Source organism: Aethalodelphis obliquidens, unplaced genomic scaffold (genome assembly GCF_003676395.1).
Source record: "Aethalodelphis obliquidens isolate GAN/ISIS:26980383/991018 unplaced genomic scaffold, ASM367639v1 scaffold41, whole genome shotgun sequence".
Taxonomy (NCBI): Eukaryota; Metazoa; Chordata; class Mammalia; order Artiodactyla; family Delphinidae; genus Aethalodelphis; species Aethalodelphis obliquidens.
Genome location: NW_020837985.1, coordinates 4738248 through 4756056, shown reverse-complemented (window position 1 = coordinate 4756056; position 17809 = coordinate 4738248). Strand labels below are relative to the sequence as shown.

At 39.3% G+C, this 17809-nt stretch overlaps 1 protein-coding gene across 8 annotated transcripts in view; it reads right to left on the bottom strand.

The window, feature by feature from the left end:
• Nucleotides 1-17809, bottom strand: part of LOC113633830 (uncharacterized) — a 609230-nt gene that overhangs the window by 289020 nt on the left and 302401 nt on the right. The gene's annotated exons all lie outside the window — the stretch shown is intronic.

Genomic DNA, 17809 nt, shown 5'->3' with positions numbered 1-17809 from the left:
CTGAATGCTGAGTGGCAAAATGTGCTGGTGAGCACCCCCTAGGATCCCAGCAAGAGCTCACTGCACAAACCCTCAGTTTTCTCACTTGCAAAGAGAAGAAAGTTGAACATCCTGCTTTCTAGAGAAGACTTTTAGCTCCAATATCTAAATACTATTCAATTTAGGAAATGAAGGCTGAGAGATGAGAAAGCATCTCCAAGTGACAGAGAGAGTTAGTGGCAGAGCATGGGTTAAAACCTGAGTTTCACCAATCCCAGGCCAGCACCTACTCCTCTAAGTTCCAGAGCCACTGAAACGTGGAGGACCCCAACAAAAACTCTGCAAAAAATATTAATTGCTGACATTGGTCCTTAGCTTGAAGGATCTGTGGCTTTGCAAAAAAGAAAAGGATTATGATATAATTCTTGACCTCATTTGAAAGATAAATATTAGACCAGCAATTTTTAATTAAGCCCCCAAACCATACAAATTGAATTTTTCAGAGGATCCTCCAAGATTAACCTGAGTTACCTGGCTGATGCTGCCAGGTAATACTTGTCTGATGTCATCGAAGTAGCTAATGGCTACAGATAGCTTTACCTGGCACAGCATCAAAGCTGCTGACAAGCAAGTGAGAGAAAGTCCACCCAAGTCTGGCACGTCTGGATCTGTACAAACTCGTGTTGATCTTCATCTCTCAGACACTTTGAAGTAAACCTTCCTGGGTAACCAATTCAGGGACCCCGTCTCACCTTGGGGTTGGAAGAATAGAAGTCAAGCTCTAAGCTTTAAAGAAAAATGAGCAATGGGATATTTAAGCTTTGTCCCAACTTTCGGCTGGGAGGAAGACTTTCGTAAAGAATAGGCTGGGAATATGGAGGAAGAAGGATTAGTGAACTCCATATGCTACTTATATTCCTTTTATTTAAATACAGAAACTCAGTGGAGCCACACACATGCCGATACACAAAAGCCTTATGACAGCATGTCTTCTGTTTGCCTATCTGCTCTATTCTCCCTTGGCTGGCCAATTTCTTTTCCTGTTAGCCCCGCTTACAAATGAAGCCAGTTTGATTGGTATTTGGTAACCGTCAATCACCCCTTGATATCAAACCTCATTGTGAGTTATTAGATACTGGCTTTTATTGGGTTAGCTGCCCACTCTATGTAGTACTGGCCACACCTGCACCAAGAGAAATGAAGATCAGCACGAGCTTGTACAGATCCAGATGCACCAAGTTTGGATGGACTTTCTCTTCCTTGTTTGTCAACAAGTCTAGAAGTTCTTTCTAAAGAAGGATGTTATGGGTAGGAAAATTCAGATGGAATCGGATGTGAGAAAGGATAAGACATCATGACAGGCTGATCTGGTACCTCTTCTCTTCTGCAACCACAGCCAAAATCTGATTTCTAGTACTTTCTTCTTATTGACACTTCAAAAAGATGAAACTAAATGTTTATACAGGATTTGTGATCCTCTGCAGGCAGAAACTATGTAAACATCTGGTCACCCTGTGGTATAGAAATTTTGCTTTTGACCCCCTCAAATCAATGTTTTGGTGTGAAAAGGAGAGTTTCTCCCCTTCCTTATTGCTTTACACAAAACATTAAAAAACTTGATATTTACCAGTCCCACATCCCATTTGCCATCAGCCCCACTGCCATTTTTCCCTCAGTAAAGTACAAAATTACATGGTAGGAAGGAAGTAAAAGAAAAGACCTAACATTTATTGAGCACCTACTTAGTACCAGGAATATGGTACCATATGACTTAGATCATATATTTTCTGTCTCCATATATTCTAACAACAATACACGAAGTAGATCTTATTATCACTGCTACATAAATAAGGAAATTGAGACTCAAAAATGTCAGTCAACTTTTCCAAGATCACCCAGCTGCAACCCTGGGATTCAAAGCCATCCACGTATAGACTCACCATCCCTGTTTCATCTGTACATTTACTCCTTTTGTTGCTCTTCACAGTGTCCGGCCCAGTGCCAGGTGTTAGGAAAATGATAACCAGGATCCGCAACACATCAACACCAGCCCCCTCATTACCGTCTATATAAAAAGTTTTGGGGGGCTTCCCTGGTGGTGCAGTGGTTGAGAATCTGCCTGCCAATGCAGGGGACACGGGTTCAAGCCCTGGTCTGGGAGGATCCCACATGCCGTGGAACAACTGGGCTCGTGAGCCACAACTGCTGAGCCTGCGCGTCTGGAGCTTGTGCTCCGCAACAAGAGAGGTCGCGACAGTGAGAGGCCCGCGCACCGCGATGAAGAGTGGCCCCCACTCGCCGCAACTAGAGAAAGCCCTCGAACAGAAACGAAGATCCAACACAGCCAAAAATAAATAAATAAATAAATAAAATATATTTTTAAAAAAAGTTCTGTGATCAAATACCTTGGTTATTTCTGCATATAATATTTCTCCCATAAAATTCATGATACCATTGACATATTAATGACTCTAAAGTGTCCTAAATAATACAGCTTAGTCTTGCTTGGCCAGTACTTCCTAAATTAACGTGATCACAGTATGCTTTCTCAGATAACACCATGAACATCTAATGAACATAAAATTTCACAAAAAAACTCTTTGGGGAACACAACATTGCATGATGCTATCTTTTCCTCATTTTATGAATCACAATATTGGATCAGAAATAAAATTGTCATTTATGAGAAACAATTCAGACTGAGAAGGAAGCCATGATTTGCATTAGGACTCACAGCTAATGACTGGTGGAGCTGGAGGACCAGAGGTCAGGGTCCTGGATGCTAATGGTTACACTGATGAAGCTTTGGCATAAAACAGTCATACATCTTTGTTCTTTCTTCCGGTTCTCCTCCCCTGGGATGTCATTCATGCATTTGTCCTCACAGCAAAATCTTACCACCTACCAAAGGAAGTGTTTGACTGATCCGCTTTACACTGATCTCTCTCTTTCTCCCTCTCTCTTCCTCTTACTCTTTCTCCTTCTCTTTCCCTTTCCCTTTCTCTCTCTCTCTCTCTCTCTCTCTCCTCTCTCTCTCTCTCCCTCCCCCGCCCCCCCCTCTCCTTCTCTCCAAAAAATTCTTAAAGCATTTAGAGAATGGTAGATAAATGCAAAAGGAAAAACATGTTATTCCCCCATTCTATGACAAAGGCTGATATCTCTAATCAAATGCGTTACTTCTTCACCTTGAACTGAGGTATGATGCAACATGAATTTCTGAATACACACTCAAAGTAGCCTCTAAAGATCCCACTGCACTGACATGCAAGAAAAAACATATTTGCCATGTTGAATTTAGAGCACAATTTTGTGTGTTGTATGCTGCCTTTCTCCTTCCTTATTCTTTTATTTTGTTCATAAAGCTGGCAGGTAGAGATCATTTCTTCTGTCCCTAAGTCTCCCAGGGTACTTAGCACACAGTGGAAGAGGCTATGTAAAATTATGGACTCAAATCATAACACTTCAGCACTTTAACAGACGGTAACATTACAGAATCAAAAAGCTTTAAATCTAGAAAAAGATCAGAGTGGGAGACAAAGAGTCAAACATACAGGAAACAGGTGTGATAACAAGAAGTTGAAGTTTGGGGCTCACTGAACATGAAAGATTAAAGGAATTTGGGGATACAACTACTCCAATTTTGTCTTTCTTGTCAGTAGGAGTGTAGCCCATAGTAAAATGAACAAAGCCCTGCAGCCTCTCAAATTCTTCTGAGACCAACAGGAACCTCTGGGATTTAGCACAGCATTGGTAGAATTTTTCTTTGACTTATGGTCACAAGACAAGTAAATCACTCAGGCACTTACCCTTCCCCTCAAGGCATGCTTTCCCCTAAGGCTTTCAAAATCCTACTGGAAAGTGCCAAATACTATGTGCATCTTCTTATAAAATACAGATCTGAGTATAAGGGTGGAAGGGATTGTTTTAATGTCTGTGTGTGAAGCAACCATATCCACTAGGTTCTTCTCTTTGCCAGCTGGCCAACCCTGCCTTCTCTTTCTCTTTAAAAAGTTGAGTTGAGCAAATCTCCCAGGGGTAGAATCAAATATACCAAAATGGAGAAGGGCAAAGAAAGCACAATTTGAAAATCAATCCAGAAGGTTGAACACCTGAATACTAAGAATTCCATGAAGAAAGATTTGAGAAAGTGGAAGGGAAGAAAAATAATGAAATAATATGAGAATAATTTCTAGAACAGAAGGACACAATTCTCCAGATTAAAAACTTAAGTGAGACTAAATAACCAAGAGATCACTGAAGAAATCAAAGAGGAAATGAAAAAAACCTAGAGACAAATGACAATAAAAACACAATGACCCAAAACCTATGGGATGCAGCAAAAGGAGTTCTAAGAGGCAAGTTTATAGCAATACAATCCTACCTCAAGACACAAGAAACATCTCAAATAAACAACCTAACCTTACACCTAAAGCAAGTAGAGAAAGAAGGACAAAAAACCCTCAAAGTTAGCAGAAGGAAAGAAATCATAAAGATCAGATCAGAAATAAATGAAAAAGAAATGAAGAAAATAATCACAAAGATCAATAAAATTAAGAGCTGGTTCTTTGAGAAGATAAACAATATTGATCAACAATTAGCCAGACTCAGCAAGAAAAAAAAGGGAGAAGACTCAAATCCATAGAATTAGAAATGAAAAAGGAGAAGTAACAACTGACACTGAAGAAATACAAAGGATCATGAGATTTACTACAAGCAACTATATTCCAATAAAATGGACAACCTGGGGCTTCCCTGGTGGCGCAATGGTTGAGAGTCCGCTTGCTGATGCAGGGGACGTGGGTTCGTGCCCCAGTCCGGGAGGATCCCACATGCCGCAGAGCAGCTGGGCCCGTGAGCCATGGCCACTGGGCCTGCGTGTCCGGAGCCTGTGCTCCGCAACGGGAGAGGCCACGACAGTGAGAGGCCCGCGTACAGCAAAAAAAAAAAAAAAAAAAAGGACAACCTGGAAGAAATGGACAAATTCTTAGAAAAGCACAACCTTCCGAGACTGAACCAAGAAGAAATAGAAAATATAAACAGACCAATCCAAGCACTGAAACTGAGACTGTGATTAAAAATCTTCAAACAGGGCTTCCCTGGTGGCACAGTGGTTGAGAGTCCGCCTGCCGATGCAGGGGACACGGGTTCGTGCCCCGGTCCAAGAAGACCCCACATGCCGTGGAGTGGCTAGGCCCATGAGCCATTGCCGCTGATCCTGCGCGTCCGGAGCCTGTGCTCCGCAACGGCAGAAGCCACAACAGTGAGAGGCCCGTGTACTGCAAAAAAATAAAAATAAAAAATACAAATCTTCCAACAAACAAAAGCCCAGGACCAGATGGCTTCACAGACGAATTCTACCAAACATTTAGAGAAGAACTAACACCTATCCTCCTCAAACTCTTCCAAAATACAGCAGAGGGAGGAACAATCCCAAACTCATTCTACGAGGCCACCATCACATTGATACCAAAACCAGACAAAGATGTCACAAAGAAAGAAAACTACAGGCCAATATCACTGATGAACATAGATACAAAAATCCTCAACAAATTACTAGCAAACAGAATCCAACAGCACATTAAAAGGATCATACAGCATGATCAAGTGGGGTTTATCCCAGGAATGCAAGGATTCTTCAATATATGCAAATCAATCAATGTGATAAACCATATTAACAAATTGAAGGAGAAAAACCATATGATCATCTCAGTGGATGCAGAAAAAGCTTTTGACAAACTTCAACACCCATTTATGATAAAAACCCTCCAGAAAGTAGGCATAGAGGGAACTTACCTCAACATAATAAAGGCCATAAATGACAAACCCACAGCCAACATATTTCTCAATGGTGAAAAACTGAAACCATTTCCTCTAGGATCAGGAACAAGACAAGGTTGCCCACTGTCACCACTATTCTTCAACATAGTTTTGGAAGTTTTAACCACAGCAATCAGAGAAGAAAAAGAAATAAAAGGAATCCAAATCGGAAAAGAAGAAGTAAAGCTGCCACTGTTTGCAGATGACATGATACTATACATAGAGAATCCTAAAGATGCTACCAGAAAACTACTAGAGCTAATCAATGAATCTGGTAAAGTAGCAGGATACAAAATTAATGCACAGAAATCTCTTGCATTCCTATACACGAATGTTGAAAACTCTGAAACAGAAATTAAGGAAACACTCCCATTTACCATTGCAACAAAAAGAATAAAATACCTAGGAATAAACCTACCAAAGGAGACAAAAGAACTGTATGCAGAAAACTGTAAGACACTGATGAAAGAAATTAAAGATGATACAAATACATGCAGAGATATACCATGTTCTTAGATTGGAAGAATCAACGTTGTGAAAATGACTATACTACCCAAAGCAATCTACAGATTCAATGCAATCCCTATCAACCTACCAAGGGCATTTTTCACAGAATTAGAACAAAAAATTTCACAATTTGTATGGAAACACAAAAGACCCCGAATAGCCAAAGCAATCTTGAGAAAGAAAAATGGAGCTGGAGGAATCAGACTTCTGGACTTCAGACTATACCACAAAGTTATAGTAATCAAGACAGTATGGTACTGGCACAAAAACAGAAATACAGATCAATGGAACAGGATAGAAAGCCCAGAGATAAACCCACGTACATATGGTCACCTTATCTTTGATGAAGGAGGCAAGAACATACAATAGAGAAAAGACAGCCTCTTCAATAAGTGGTGCTGGGAAAACTGGACAGCTACATGTAAAAGAATGAAATTAGAACACTCCCCTAATACCATATACAAAAATAAACTCAAAATGGATTAAAGACTTAAATGGAAGGCTGGACACTATAAAACTCTTAGAGGAAAACATAGCCAGAACACTTTATGACATAAATCACAGCAAGATCCTTCTTGACCCACCTCCTAGAGAAATGGAAATGAAAACAAAAATAAGCAAATGGGACCTAATGAAACTTCAAAGCTTTTTCACAGCAAAGGAAACCATAAACAAGACAAAAAGACAACCCGCAGAATGGGAGAAAATATTTGCAAATGAATCAATGGACAAAGGATTAATCTCCAAAAATTTACAAGCAGCTCATGCAGCCCAATATCAAAAAAACAAACAACCCAATCCAAAAATGGGCAGAAGACCTTAATAGACATTTCTCCATAGAAGATATACAGATTGCCAACAAACACATGAAAAGCTGCTCAACATCACTAATCATTAGAGAAATGCAAATCAAAATTACAATGAGGTATCACCTCACACCAGTCAGAATAGCCATCATCAAAAAACCTACAAACAATAAATGCTGGAGAAGGTGTGGAGAAAAGGGAACCCTCTTGCACTGTTGGTGGGAATGTAAATTGGTACAGCCACTATGGAGAACAGTATGGAGGTTTGCTAAAAAAACTAAAAATAGAATTACCATAGGACCCAGCAATCCCACTATTGGGCATATACCCTGAGAAAACCATAATTCAAAAAGAGTCAAGTACCACAATGTTCATTGCAGCTCTATTTACAATAGCCAGGACATAGAGGTAACCTAAGTGTCCACTGACAGATGAATGGATAAAGAAGATGTGGCACATATATACAATGGAATATTACTCAGCCATAAAAAGGAATGAAATTGAGTTATTTATAGTGAGGTGGATAGACCTAGAGTCTTTCATACACAGTGAAGTCAGAAAGAGAAAAACAAATACTGTATAGTGACACATATATATGGAATCAAAAAAAAAAAAAAGGGTTCTGAAGAACCTAGGGGCAGGACAGGAATAGAGATGCAGATGTAGAGAATGGACTTGAGGACACAGGGAGGAGGAAGGGTAAGCTGGGACAATATGAGAGAGTGGCATGTACATATATACACTACCTAATGTAAAACAGATAGCTAGTGGGAAGCAGCCACATAGCACAGGGAGATCAGCTCAGTGCTTTGTGACCACCTAGAGGGGTGGGATAGGGAGGGTGGGAGGGAGACGCAAGAGGGAGGGGATATGGGGATATATGTATACATATAACTGATTCACTTTGTTATACAGCAGAAACTGACACAACATTGTAAAGCAATTATACTCCAATAAAGATGTTTGGAAAAAAGAAAACCTTGAGCGCTCATTACTGAAATGTTCAATATCCCACTCTAAGATACCTGATGATGAAAATTTTAAAATACTTGAAATAAAGAGCGAAAAGCCATTTTGCCAAATCCAATGGCCAATTCACAATTTTCATTTCTTTCTTGAACTTTCAGTTGCATTTGACACAACTCATTACTTCCTCTTCTTAAAACATGTTTGCCATTTGACTTCCATAACACTGCCTTCCCATTTTTTGGTCCCATCTCTGTCCCTTTCTCCTTTTCTCTCTTACTAGATTGTACTCATATTCCTAAACTTCTCACAACCTCTCTAGCACCTCCAGGCTTTACTCAACTAAATGCCAAGTGAGCCTCCCATTCATCTGGACAACCAAAATATCCCCACAAAATTCCAAAACATCTCCTGCAAGTGGTACCACATAAGATTAGAACCACAATATGTGAATAGTTATCTTTTCATTTTGCCTGACTTGGTGCCTGACCTTGGACCAGTCACCATTTATCTTCAGACCTCTGTTTCCTAGTCTTCTAATTGAGGACACTGGCCTGGATCAAGAGTAGCCATGTTAAATGCTAGTGGGAAAGGCAGGTGACATAAATTAAAGGGTGAGTCAGGTATAAAGAAAATATCACACAGCTTGGTTCAACTCTTATGATCTCATTTTTTCATAGATACATGGGTATAGAAAAGAAATAATTATTATTTATTACTTACTAAATAAAATAATTGTTGCCTCAAAAAATAAATACTCTCTTTGCAACAGTGCTAAGGCAACATAATGATATAAGAGGCAACTGACCCTCGGCCTCAGTGCTGGACACAGAGAGAGTGAGACCAGATCACAGAAGAAGCTCACTTCTCCTACTGGGGACAGCGGCTAATGAACTTCATTTAATTGTTACCAGGTGGAATTGTGAATCCAATGTTGTCATATCTTCTATTTTTTCAAAATAATCCCAAATGTCCAGTTTTTAAAATGCAAAATCTGTAAATGATTACATGCTGTTTCACCTCTTTTTAAAAACACCATTAAAGTCAAGCAAAACATATGTATAAGACGATTTCGCTCACAGGTCTCCTGTTTGCTCCCACTACTTTTCCATCTTTGAAGATCATTCTAAGGCAAACCCTATTATGTTACCTTTTTGGAGTGTGTTAAAGAAGAAATTCCTACGGGCTTCCCTGGTGGTACAGTGGTTGAGAGTCTGCCTGCTAGTGCAGGGGCCACGGGTTCGAGCCCTGGTCTGGGAGGATCCCACATGCCGCGGAGCAACTAGGCCCGTGAGCCACAACTACTGAGCCTGTGCGTCTGGAGCCTGTGCTCCGCAACAAGAGAGGCCGCGATAGTGAGAGGCCCGCGCACCGCGATGAAGAGTGGCCCCCACTTGCCACAACTAGAGAGGGACCTTGCGCAGAAACGAAGACCCACCACAGCAAAAATAAATAAATTAATGAATAAACTCCTACCCCCAATTAAAAAAAAAAAGAAGAAATTCCTAGAATTATAAAAAACACACTTGTTACAGGGTTATTAGTCCAGAGGGCTGGGATTTAGTGCCTTTCATTTCAAACATGAAAGTCAGAAAGTCTGCTCTAAGATTGTCTGAGGAGCTAAACTGGTTATCTAACTTTAAATAAGCCAGGACACCCAGGCAAGGTTAAAAGATGTACAGGACTTTCTTGGGAGTTTATTTGTTTATTTTTTAGAGAAGGACAGGATGCAAGGCCTAAATTTCCTTTAAATATAGCACCACCCCTGACATTGTTTATACTTTCCCCTTTGCAATGCTTCCAGCACACTTTAAAGGAAAGCGATAAGAAGGAAGGAAAAGGGAAGTCAATTACACCCCCTGCACATGAGCACTAAGTGTCTATCCCAGAGAGTGTGGACCAAGCTCTTCAGCTACCCTTGTTTTATTTACTTATTTCTTGTTTTGTTTTTTAAGAGAGTCAGTAAACTTCACTCTACATGTGAACGTGCTTCCTAGGAAGTATAGGAGTGCCATAAATCTTTTCTATCACGGATCACTGTATCAGTGCGACAAAGAGACAAGTGATGTGCACGTTAGGTCTGCAGCTCACAGTCTGCCCGGTTATCAGCAGGGGGAAGGGAGCTGGAGTGACAGGATATGGCAGGTTAGAAAATAGTTTATGGAATGCTAAGGAACAATACCCAGCTCCCCTGGAAGGCCAGTCCTCTGTGGATTATTTCAAGTTCAGACCAGGGCTTGTTCAAGCAGGGTCTGGGTGGGGGAAGTCAGTCTATTCTCAGAACAGATCTTTGGTGCCAAGGCTCTGGCTTCCAGCTTAGAAGGCAGCACAGGGTAATAAGCACACACTTTGGAGTTAGACAAATGCGGGTTCAAATGTTGGATACTCGAGTTGTCAGCTTTGCAATTTGGGAAAAGAAATAATTCTTTATTTCTCATGTATTCATATATCATTTCTTTCACGTGCAAAATGATATGAAGTTGGCCAAATGTGGTTTTTCAAGATTAAACACCATAATGAATATAAAGTGCATAGTATATTGCCTGACAGTAAGTGCACAATAAATTTAGATTTCTTTCTTTTCTCTCTGAGTGCAAAAAGATTGGATCTATCTTAGATCACTGCCTGAATAGTAAGTTTTGTGCTGGGCAATATACTTAATAACAGTACCTTTAACGCCAGGTTTCCATTAGTAAAGACTCAATACTTTGTTAAATTTAATACCAGAAAATCTTAGAATTGGAAAGGTTATATCTTGCCCCAGTCCCTGCTTGCCCCAATCTCCTCCCAATTGATCTGCAATGATGAAGTAAGTGTTCATATCATCCTCTTTTCCCAGATGAAAAAACAGAGACTCAGGGAGCTTAAATAATTTGCCCAAGGTTACATAACTCTTAAGTGGCTAATGTAGGCTTAGAAATCACATCAGTTTAAATTCAGAGTTTGAAAACATAACTGTCATACAAACCAGGTAGAAGCAGCATCTCCCTTTACGCTAGCAGAAAGTTCCGAAATTCTCAGCTATATCTTCACCTGGTGGCAAATGGAGAAACCATTTGGCCATCTGTGAAGACCTTGTGTGGCAGCTTCCTCAATGATTCCCTAGGTCAAAATGCCCATCCAGACTTTTTTGTGTGAATCTCCATCGGTTGGTTGACTTTCCGGTTCCTCCAAGAACTGAACTTTCAAGCCCAGCTGGTTGGCTGGGGAAATGGTGTTCTTATCCCCATTTTGCCATAAGCCTTCTCAGCCATCTCCATCCCTGCAAATATCTCTCTTCAAGTCTGGGGAATAATGCTTACATTTCTCTTATGATCCAGGCTAAACGTACGCTCTCTCATGAAACTTCTCTGGCAGACTTTCTCCCTTCCTTGGCACAGTTAATTATAGAAAAGAGAAGAAGAACTTTAGAACCAAAGGGCCCTGGATTTGAACCCTGACACTGCCAACTGCAGCTGTGTGATGTTGGGGAAGATGCTTGAGCTCCGTATGTCTCCATATCTTCATCTGTAAGATGCTGTAATCAACCTCAGAGGGTTGATGTGAGGATAAAACAATTGCACCTTAATATTTTAAAGTAGTGACTGACACATATGCAGTGAATGTTATCTAGCTTTTCTGGCTTCGCCACTTTCTAGCTGTGTCCCCTTCGGCAAGCCACCTCTCCATTTTGTCCTTCAGTTGTCATATATGAAGATGAGGAAAATCATGTTTACCTCACAAAACTATGACAAGAGAGCATTAAAGACATAATACATCAAAAGTACTTAGCATAGGGCTTCCCTGGTGGCACAGTGGTTGGGAGTCCGCCTGCCGATGCAGGGGACACGGGTTTGTGCCCCGGTCCGGGAGGATCCCACGTGCCGCGGAGCGGCTGGGCCCGTGAGCCATGGCCGCTGGGCCTGCACGTCCGGAGCCTGTGCTCCGCAGCGGGAGAGGCCACAACGGTGAGAGGCCCGCGTATCGCAAAAAAAAAAAAAAAAAAAAAGGTACTTAGCATAAAACCTGACACACAAAGGTGGGTTGCCTTTCATTTTCTATAATTCCTGGAAAGACTCTGGCCACTAAATAAAACTAAATAAAATATAATAAATAAATAAATTTTTTAAAAATTAAAAGAATAAGGTACAATTTTTTAAAAATTAAAAGAATAATAAGATACAACTACAACCCTATTAAATTATCTAAAGTGAAAAAACTCACCATACCAAGAGTTGGTGAGGACATAGAGCAACTAGAACTCTAATACACAGAACTCTAGAACTCTAATACACAGAACTCTAGAACTCTAATACATTGCTGGTAGGAATTAAAAATGGTACAACCACTCTGGAAAACAATTTGGCCGTTTCTTAAAAAGTAAAACATACACCTAACATAAAAACCAGCCATTTTGCTTCTAGTAATTTATCCAAGAGAAAGGAAAGCATATGTCCATAAGAAGAGTTCTATATAAATATTCATCGAAGTTTATTTGCAATAGGCAAAAAACTGGAAACTACCCAAACATCCATCAACATGTGAATGGATTTAAACAAAATATGGTTCATCTATATAAAAGAATACTACTCAGCAATAAAAAGAAATGAACTATTGATTCATGGAACAAAATGGATGGATTTCAAAATGTTATGCTAAATGAAAGAAACCAGGCTCCCCAATAAAATTCGAGAAATGTATATTAATCTATGATGAAAGAAAGCACGTAATTTGTTGCCTGGAGATGGGAGTGGAGAGGGAATTATGAGGGAGGTATTACAAAGGGTCATGAGGCAACATTAAAGATAATGGGTATGTTTATATTCTGACTTTTGTGAGGGGTGTATACTTAACATTGAAACTTATAAAACAGTACATTTCAATCATGCACAATTAAATGTATAAGATAATACTACTAAGTGATAAAGCCAAGATTTTAACCAAATCTGACTCTAAAAATCCATGTTTTTTGGGAAAAAAATATATATATTTGTGTGTGTGTATATGCCTCATTTGAACCAGAATTTGAAGTCTGAAGATTTAGCATGGAGGAGGAAGAATAAAATAGTGAAAAAGTGGACTGGGAATTAATAAAACTAGGGTAGGCTGACAAAGACATGTGTAGCAGAAGTGTGGAAGGGGGAATGAGAGCCTTGAGGGGATTTACTGATCACTAAGTTTTAAAGACTTCTCAAACACCTCTCAAAGCTTCACTGAGTGGTTGGGGTCTCAGCTCCCACCATCCCTTCTCAGTGGGACACTTCTTAAACACCCGATCCCATGTGGCAGCACCACGCATAACCTTCTTGGCAAAGGCCCTGTTAAAAACACTATTTTATTTTCTTCTCAGCCATCAACCCTATCTGAAAGTATCCTGTTGATTTCCAGGTTTACAAAGTCATTTTCTGTCTTGCCTTGCCTAGCTCACTACTGTTTTCCAGCACTTAGAATACTGCCAGCCACACAGGAGGCACCTGCATATGCTGAACGAATGAGTAAGTGAATCCATCTGTTTCTATTTTAGGTTTTGCCTTGACTTTGGGGCTCAACAATCTCCCCAAATACCATTTGCCAAAACCTTTTTCCCTTAATTTCTAATCCCATGTCTGTTAACAAGGAAACTAAATCCAGATGTTTCTGAATCATCTGCCCTGGATTCACCAGAATTTGGTGTTATAAGAGCTGAGTTATGGAGCTATTCCTTTAGTAAGCCAGTGCCCAGAGAGAGAAACAAGCAACCCCCAGAGATAAAGTATTAAACAGAGGGAAAAAAGAGCTTGAACATCTCTAAGTTGTATTTCCAGCTGGAATTTTGACAGGAGTTTTGGTGGGGAATGGAAGTGGTATCTAGTATCCTCTCCCTTTAGTATTCTTTGCCAACACAGGGCAAGCTCTCCTGGACTAAGAAAGCTCATGCTCTCCAATGTGTAGTGAAACCTTCTACATGAAGCTTACACCCTTAGATAATGACAAAGCAGGTTGCTACTTCCCATCCTCATTATTAACTTTGATACATTGTTTTGGAAGCAGAAGTCTGGTGGGGATATTAGGACAGTTTTGTTATCCAGTAATAGATCTTCCAAGGCAAGATCTAAAGACAGAATAAGTCTTTTTGGGAACTGCCAACCCAGTTTTTTGTTTCTGTTTTTGTTTGGGGGATGTATATGTATGTACGTGTTTTAGTACAGGTTTGAAGAATGAATGTGAGCTTTCAAACAAGGCAAATTTGTGTTTCAATTCCACTTCTACTTACTGGTAGTATCCTTGGGGTGTTACATAAATTTTCTGAGCCTCTGTTTCTTTATTTTTAAAAACTGAGTTAAAATAGTATAGAGCTGTTATAATGATGAAATGAGATTTTTTTTTTTTTTTGGTGAAGAGCCTGTCAAAACACCTAGTACATATTAGAAATATTAGAAGACAGAGAAAATATTTTTTTAAATGAGAAAGGGAGGCGGGGAGAGAAAGAAGAGGGGAAAAAAGGAAGGAAAGGAGGGAGGGAGGGAGTGAGGAAGGAAGAAAGGAAAGAAGGAAGGGAGGGAGGGAGGAAGGAAGATAGGCAGTTGTATGTTGGTAAATGTTTAACAATTTAGAAACTGGTTCTGTGATGGTAAATAAATAAAACCTGGAAGGGTAGCGTTTGCCAGTTTCCGTGGTATAATATTCCCATCATGGCCAATTACAAGCCTTCCATGTAAGGTCAACCAGCTCACAACATTTCTGAAAATTTAATAATTCTTGTAAGCTAGTACAGGGGGAGAAGTACCTGTATACTACTGAAGAACTGCTACAAAAGGCCAGGGATGTTGAGAAGAAAAACAGTGGTCAGCCAGCCTTTGTGGTGGATTCAAAATATAGTTTCAATTCAAATTAAGTCCACAAATATTAATTTATACCTTTTTAAAAAGGATGGTATACTTGAAGCTGTAATATGAAATGGGCTTTCAAAAACATCATTTATTATACTCCCTGAGTCTGGTATTTGGATGTTCTAAGATTTATAAGGAAAAGTCAAACATAAATCTGAACTCATAAACAGGGCCACTTTGCAGGCTCTAATGATCTGCCTGATCTATTTTTAAAGAACCTTCTGAGCTGCTAAAGTGAATTCCACTCAGCGATATGCTGAGTTCTCAAGCAGCTTCTCCAGGATAAAATGCAAAGACACTCTTAATAGGGAATTGTATTTTGACCATTCATTGATTTATACTTCAGTGTTTGATTTCCTTATTTCACAACCAATTTTTTAGTAACAATCCAAGGGAAAGAGGCATATGGCAGGTAAGTTTTAAGGTGGGGTCTGGAGAGTCAACATTATCATAGATGTTAGGTCACTGGAAAGAAGTTGGCCTGAGTGAAGTATGGCTCTGGTGGGTCCTGAGCCACGAGGAAATGATGAGAGGATCTGGGTCCCGAGCACAAGGGTTGCTACAAGAACCGGTCCTATATAGAAATGCTGAGTTTTTGTGTGTTTTTTTTTTTTTTTTTTTTTATCTTTTTTTTTCCAGAAATTCTCTCATGAAAATAAAAACCTTGATGTCATTTAATAATTTATAATACAAATACACAAAAATTGTAAAATATTATAAATAGGAAACTGCAGGGTAAGTGAGCATGAATTACGTAGGGGTTATGTTCTAGAAAGAGGCTGTCATGAGTAGTAAAGAATTTTTTTTTAACTTTTGAATTTCATTTTATTTTTTTATACAGCAGGTTCTTATCAGTCATCAATTTTATACACATCAGTGTATACATGTCAATCCCAATCGCCCAATTCATCACACCACCATCCCAACCACTCCGTGGCTTTCCCCCCTTGGTGTCCATAACGTTTGTTCTCTACATCTGTCTCAACTTCTGCCCTGAAAACTGGTTCATCTATATGATTTTTCTGGGTTCCACATACATGCATTAATATACGATATTTGTTTTTCTCTTTCTGACTTACTTCACTCTGTATGACAGTCTCTAGATCCATCCACATCTCAACACACGACCCAATTTTGTTCCTTTTTATGGCTGAGTAATATTCCATTGTATATACGTACCACATCTTCTTTACCATTCGTCTGTCGATAGGCATTTAGGTTGCTTCCATAACCGGGCTATTGTAAATAGTGCTGCAATGAACATTGGGGTGCATGCGTCTTTTTGAATTATGGTATTCTCTGGGTATATGCCCAGTAGTGGGAGCAGAATGGTAAACAGGAAGTGTTTCCTTAATTTCTCTTTCAGATTTTTCATCATTAGTGTATAGGAATGCAAGAGATTTCTGTGCATTAATTTTGTATCCTGGAACATTACCAAATTCATTGATTAGCTCTAGTAATTTTCTGGTGGCATTTTTAGGATTCTCGATGTATAGTATCATGTCATCTGCAAACAGTGACAGTTTTACTTCTTTTCCAATTTGTATTCCTTTTATTTCTCTTCCTTCTGTGATTGCCGTGGCTAGGACTTCCAAACTATGTTGAAGAATAGTGGTGAGAGTGGACATGCTTGTCTTGTTCCTGATCCTAGAGGAAATGCTTTCAGTTTTTCACCATTGAGAATGATGCTTGCTGTGGGTTTGTCATATATGGCTTTTATTATGTTGAAGTAGGTTCCTACCATGACCACTTTCTGGAGAGTTTTTATCATACATGGGTGTTGAATTTTGTCAAAAGCTTTTTCTGCATCTATTGAGATGATCATATGGTTTTTATTCTTCAATTTGTTACTGTGGTGTATCACATTGATTTGCGTATATTGAAGAATCCTTGCATTCCTGGGATAAACCCCAGTTGATCATGGTGTATGATCCTTTTAATGTGTTGTTGGATTCTGCTTGCTAGTATTTTGTTGAGGATTTTTGCATCTATATTCATCAGTGATATTGGTCTGTAATTGTTTTTGTAGCATCCTTATCTGGTTTTGGTATCAGGGTAATGGTGGCCTCATAGAATGAGTTTGGGAGTGTTCCTTCCTCTGCAATTTTTTGGAAGAGTTTCAGAAGGATGGGTGTTAGCTCTTCTCTAAATGTTTGATATAATTCACCTGTGAAGCCATTTTGTTTTGTTAGAAGATTTTTAATCACAGTTTCAATTTCATGACTTGTGATTGGTCTGTTCACATTTTCTATTTCTTCCTGGTTCAGTCTTGGAAGGTTATACCTTTCTAAGAATTTGTCCATTTCTTCCAGGTTGTCCATTTGATTGGCATAGAGTTGCTTTTAGTAGTCTCTTAGGATGCTCTGTATTTCTGCAGTGTCTGTTGTAACTTCTCCTTTTCCATTTCCAATTTTACTGATTTGAGTCCTCTCCCTCTTTTTCTTGATCAATCTGGCTAATGGTTTATCAATTTTGTTTATCTTCTCAAAGAACCAGCTTTTAGTTTTATTGATCTTTGCTATGGTTTTCTTTGTTTCTATTTCATTTATTTCTGCTCTGATCTTTATGATTTCTTTCCTTCTGCTAACTTTGGGTTTTGTTTGTTCTTCTTTCTCTAGCTCCTTTAGGTGTAACATTTGATCGTTTGAGATTTTTCTTGTTTCTTGAGGTAGGCTTGTATAGCTATAAACTTCTCTCTTAGAACTGCTTTTGCTGCATCCCATAGGTTTTGGATCATTGTGTTTTCATTGCTATTTGTCTCTAAGTATTTTTTGATTTCTTCAGTGATCTCTTGGTTATTTAGTAATGTATTGTTTAGCCTCTATGTGTTTGTGTTTTTTACATTTTTTTTTCCGTGTAATTGATTTCTAATCTCATAGCGTTGTG